This window comes from Budorcas taxicolor, chromosome 5, assembly GCF_023091745.1.
Source record: "Budorcas taxicolor isolate Tak-1 chromosome 5, Takin1.1, whole genome shotgun sequence".
Classification (NCBI taxonomy): domain Eukaryota; kingdom Metazoa; phylum Chordata; class Mammalia; order Artiodactyla; family Bovidae; genus Budorcas; species Budorcas taxicolor.
Window position 1 is genome coordinate 102,088,722 of NC_068914.1, and position 6,000 is coordinate 102,094,721.

The following is a 6,000-nucleotide window of genomic DNA, read 5'->3' on the forward strand; positions in this document are numbered from 1 at the left end:
GGTTCAATCCCTGGGTTGGGAAGTCTTAACCACTGGCAAAACTGCTACTGCCAAGTCACTTCAGTCGTGTCCGACTCTGTGCGACCCCATAGATGGCAGCCCACCAGGCTCCCCTGTCCCTGGGATTCTCCAGGCAAGAATACTGGAGTGGGTCGCCATTTCCTTCTTCAATGCATTAAAGTGAAAAGTGAAAGTGAAGTCGCTCAGTCTTGTCCGACTCTTTGCGACCCCATGGACTGCAGCCCACCAGGCTCCTCTGTCCATGGGATTTTCCAGGCAAGAGTACTGGAGTGGGGTGCCATCGCCTTCTCTGAACCACTGGCAATAGATAACTTCAATACCACCCAGTTAATGAAGAGGAGTAAGTCACATAAACACATTGGGAAAAGATTTAGATTTCTTGCTGATCAGACATAAAATACTGACATTAAAGAAGAAAATGTTGGTGTGCTTAAAAGTATGATTGGATATGAAATTCTTTTTCATTATCAATAAGAATTTTCAAGATTACCCTTGTAAATAAAAGAAAGAGCTAGTAAATATAAACATATATTTAGGTATAATTTCAACTATTGCAAAATTTTGAATGACTTTGAAAAATGCTCTACACTTTTTTATCATCCACTTCTGTGAGCTGTTTTTGTTTAGCTCTACTCTAAATTTTTGGTAGAATTCAGCTGTGAAGCCATGTAGTCCTGGGCTTTTGCTTGCTGGAAGATTTCGGATTATATTTCAGTTTCCATGCTTGTGATGGGTCTAAGATTTTCTATTTCTTCCTGGTGCAGTTTTGGAAAGTTGTACTTTTCTAAGAATTTGTCCATTTCTTCCAAGTTGTCCATTTTATTGGCATATAGTTGCTGATAGTAGTCTCTTATGATCCTTCGTATTTCTGTGTTGCCTGTTGTGATCTCTCCATTTTCATTTCTAATTTTGTTGACTTGGTTCTTCTCCCTTTGTTTCTTGATGAGTCTGGCTAATGGTTTGTCAATTGTATTTATCTTCTCAAAGAACCAGCCTTTGGCTTTGTTGATTTTTGCTCTGGTCTCTTTTGTTTCTTTTGCATTTATTTCTGCCCTAATTTTTAAGATTTCTTTCCTTGTACTAACCCTGGGGTTCTTAATTTCTTCCTTTTCTGGTTGCTTTAGGTGTAGAGTTAGGTTATTTATTTGACTTTTTTCCTGTTTCTTGAGGTAAGCCTGTATTGCTATGAACCTTCCCCTTAGCACTGCTTTTACAGTGTCCCATGAGGGCTGAAGAATTGATGCTTTTGAACTGTGGTGTTGGAGAAGACTATTGAGAGTCCCTTGGACTGCAAGAAGATCCAACCTGTCCATTCTGAAGGAGATCAGCTCTGGGATGTCTTTGGAAGTGATGATGCTAAAGCTGAAACTCCAGTATTTTAGCCACCTCATACGAAGAGTTGACTCACTGGAAAAGACTTTGATACTGGGAGCGATTGGGGGCAGGAGGAGAAGGGGACAACAGAGGATGAGATGGCTGGATGGCATCATTGACTCGATGGACTTGAATCTGAGTGAACTCTGGGAGTTGGTGACGGACAGAGAGGCCTGGCGTGCTGCGATTCATGGGGTTGCAAAGAGTCGGACACGACTGAACGACTGAACTGAACTGAACTGATAGGTTTTGGATTGTTGTGTTTTCATTTTCATTTGTTTCTATGCATATTTTGATTTCTTTTTTGATTTCTTCTGTGACTTGTTGGTTATTCAGCAGCGTGTTGTTCAGCCTCCATATTTTGGAATTTTTAATAGTTTTTCTCCTGTAATTGAGATCTAATCTTACTGCATTGTGGTCAGAAAAGATGCTTGGAATGATTTCAATTTTTTTGAATTTACCAAGGCTAGATTTATGGCCCAGAATGTGATCTATCTTCGAGAAGGTTCCGTGTGAAGTTGAGAAAAAGTTGAAATTCATTGTTTTGGGGTGAAATGTCCTATAGACATCAATTAGGTCTAACTGGTCTATTGTATCATTTAAAGTTTGTGTTTCCTTGTTAATTTTCTGTTTAGTTGATCTGTCCATAGATGTGAGGGGGTATTAAAGTCCCCTACTATTATTGTGTTATTGTTAATTTCCCCTTTCATACTTGTTAGCATTTGTCTTACATATTGCGGTGCTCCTATATTGGGTGCATATATATTTATAATTGTTATATCTTCTTCTTGGATTGATCCTTTGATCATTATGTAGTGGCCTTCTTTGTCTCTTTTCACAACCTTTGTTTTAAAGTCTATTTTATCTGATATGAGCATTGCTACTCCTGCTTTCTTTTGGTTTCTATTTGCATGGAATATCTTTTTCCAGCCCTTCACTTTCAGTCTGTATGTGTCCCTTGTTTTGAGGTGGGTCTCTTGTAGGCACCATATATAGGGGTCTTGTTTTTGTTTCCATTCAGCCAGTCTTTGTCTTTTGGTTGGGGCATTCAACCCATTTACATTTAAGGTAATTATTGATAGGTATGATCCCTTTGCCATTTACTTTGTTGTTTTGGGTTCGAGTTTATATACCCTTTCTGTGTTTCCTGTCTAGAGAAGATCCTTTAGCATTTGTTGGAGAGCTGGTTTGGTGGTGCTGAATTCTCTCAGCTTTTGCTTGTTTGTAAAGCTTTTGATTTCTCCTTCATGATTAATATGTGTCTTGGGGTGTTTCTCCTTGGGTTTATCCTGTTTGGGACTCTCTGTGTTTCTTGGACTTGGGTGGCTATTTCCTTACCCGTTTTAGGGACGTTTTCAATTATTATCTCCTCAAGTATTTTCTCATGGTCTTTCTTTTTGTCTTCTTCTTCTGGGACTCCTATGATTCGAATGTTGGGGGCATTTAACATTGTCCCAGAGGTCTCTGAGGTTGTCCTCATTTAATTCTTTTTTCTTCTCTGCTTCATTTATTTCTACCATTCTACCCTCTACCTCACTTATCCTATCTTCTGCCTCCATTATTCTACTGTTGGCTCCCTCCAGAATGTTTTTGATCTCATTTATTGCATTATTCATTATATACTGATTCTTTTTTTATTTCTTCTAGGTCCTTGTTAAATATATCTCGCATCTTCTCAATCCTTGTCTCCAGGCTATTTATCTGTAACTGCTGCAACCCATGCAGCATCTCAAAGGGATTAGGCTTCCTGGCAGAAAGGGTTGACATTAAAACAGAGAGAAATCGCGAACTTACCTTCTCTCCCAGACTCACTCTCAAAGAATGAGTTATGAGGGCAAGGCAGAATGGGAAGGAATACTGCCTATGGGGAAGAATACTGAACATCTTCTAGGTTGTTCTGGATCTTATTCTTACAGTAGCCTCAAGACTTCTCCATCTAGGTTACATTTTTCCCTTCCATCTCAGCAGTTTGTTCAGGTCAACTGGATCACTCTCTCCTGCAGCCTGGCTTCCAGTGGCGACAACACCTAGTGATGCTCCTGCCAGAAGTTTTTGTTTAATCCCACATTACAGGCAGATTCTTTACCAGTTGGGCCACAAGGAAGCCCAAGAATCCTGGAGTGTGTAGCCTATCCCTTCTCCAGGGGATCTTCCTGACCCAGGAATTGAACTGGTGTCTCCTGCATTGCAGGCAGATTCTTTACCAACTGAGCTATCAGGGAAGCCCATTTAATAGGCTACTGCTGTGAAAACCTACAGGGCAAACTGGCTAATGTGTGAGATTCAAAGACTAAGGACTTCCCTGGTGGTCCAGTGCTGGGGATATGGGTTTGATTCCTCGTCTGGGAAGGTCCCAGATGCTGCGGGGCAACTAAAGTGCTCTGCAACCTTCATGCCTACTCCCTGCAGCCAGTTCCTGCCTGTCCTGCTGCCCACTGTGGAGGAGGGACTAGTGGAGGAGGTGGGCTTCCCATGTGACCATGGAACATGGTGCACAGCCCAAGGTGTGGCCCTCAGGGTAGAAGGGTGGGGAGTTCAAGGGGCTTCCTGAGAGTCCAGCTCTCCACAGTCATCTAGATCTTCTGTCTGTTCCCTGCTGATGTGCCCTCTTCACAGAGGGTGTGCTAACAAGGCACATATGTTCAGTGTGCATGAAAAGTATGATTGGACATGAAATTCTTTTTCATTATCAATGAGGATTTTCAAGATTACCCTTGTAAATAAAAGAAAAGAAAGAGCTAGTAAATATAAATATATATTTAGGTATAATTTCAACTACTGCAAAATTTTGAATGACTTTGAAACATGTTTTGCATTTTTTTATCATCCACTTCTGTGAGCAGTTTTCGTTCATGATGAACATAGTTATTTTAAGAAATTAATACTCTAAAGGCTTGATCAAGAGGTTAACTATAGTTCAACTAAAAATAAATAAAAAATTTTGATCAGGAGGTGTTTAGTCATTTTTCAAGCACAAAACCTAATATAAAAATTACTGAGATGACCCAGAGGGATGGTATGGGGAGGGAGGAGGGAGGGAGGTTCAGGATGGGGAACACGTGTATACCTGTGGCGGATTCATGTTGATGTATGGCAAAACCAATACAATATTGTAAAGTAATTAACCTCCAATTAAAATAAATAAATTTATATTAAAAAATAAAAACAAAACAAAACAAAAAATTATGTTCACAGAAGCAAGCTCCTTATAAATGTTTAAATATTTTACTTGGAAGCCTTATGTAAAACCTGTATTTAAAAACTTTCATATTATTATATATTTTGTTTTCCCAATAATTATATAGTAAAAAGAGGGTGCATTGAATTTTTTTCTGTCAAGTCCTTTCCGTGTGCATGCTAAGTTTCTTCAGTCCTGTCTGACTCCATGTGACCCTATGGAGTGCAGGCTGCCAGGCTCCTCTGTCCATGGGATTCTCCAGGCAAGAATATGGGAGTGGGTTGCCATGCCCTCCTCCAAGGGCAAGTCCTTTCTAGATGCCTCCAAATCCCCTTCAGTTTGCCCTGAAATATGAGCACTTTCTATGTGCGCCATGATGTGAGGAAGGTTGGAAACACTACATCAAGTCACTTATTCCAGGAAGCCTTCCAGAAACACCTCTGAAAAATAAATCAATCTTTAACCAGGAGTAACTCCCAAACATGAGCTGGTCAGTTGAGGAAACAATTGATGTTGTCATGAGAGACCAGATGCCACTTCTACAGCAGCAACTTGCTTCTTCAGCTGCAGAATTCTTTGCTGTTGTCAGAGAGAGGGGCTGCTCTCTGCCTTTTGTGGGCGCTGGAGCCTTGGTCAAAGTTAGGCAATGGTGCCTCCAATTGGTGGAAATGGGTCATGTGCCTGGGTCGGGGATTAAGAACTATTCTCAGCTCTCAGAAGGAGGTAGTTTTTCTCCCTGCCAGACTTCTAAAGTGAAGGATTCTTCTAACAATGAAGGAGGGTCCAATGCTGGATGGCCACATTGACTGTTAAGTACCCACTTTCCAATTCCCATCCAGCGTGGCCTCAGGGCTTCATATGGTCTGAGGGGCATATGAAGGAGGTCTGGAATCAAGCTGATGGTACAGGCTGGGAGAAGAACAGGGGACAATGGGGAGATGCTCTTGACAGTTGGACATCTTATCATCAGTTAAGGATGATGTCAGAAATCAAGGATTGGGACAGGCACGAAGGAACATTCATGTGGAATATTTCGAGGGGATAACAGTTCCCTCTCTTCTAAAAGGCATCCAGGGCATAAGATTGCAGTGTGTTTCTGGGAGAAAGGCGATGAAGGGCAAGGTAAACTCCATGGCCTCTAGGTGGGTCACTTAGTTGGATGTCACGTTCATAGACATGTGCCTTCATGACTGACATGGACCTCTGATGACTGGTGTAGCCATGACAATCACCTTGTTCAGGGATCCAGAACAACCTAGAAGATGTTCAGTATTCTTCTCCATAGGCAGTATTCCTTCCCATTCTGCCTTGCCCTCATAACTCATTCTTTGAGAGTGAGTCTGGGAGAGAAGGTAAGTTCGCGATTTCTCTCTGTTTTAATGTCAACCCTTTCTGCCAGGAAGCCTAATCCCTTTGAGATGCTGCAT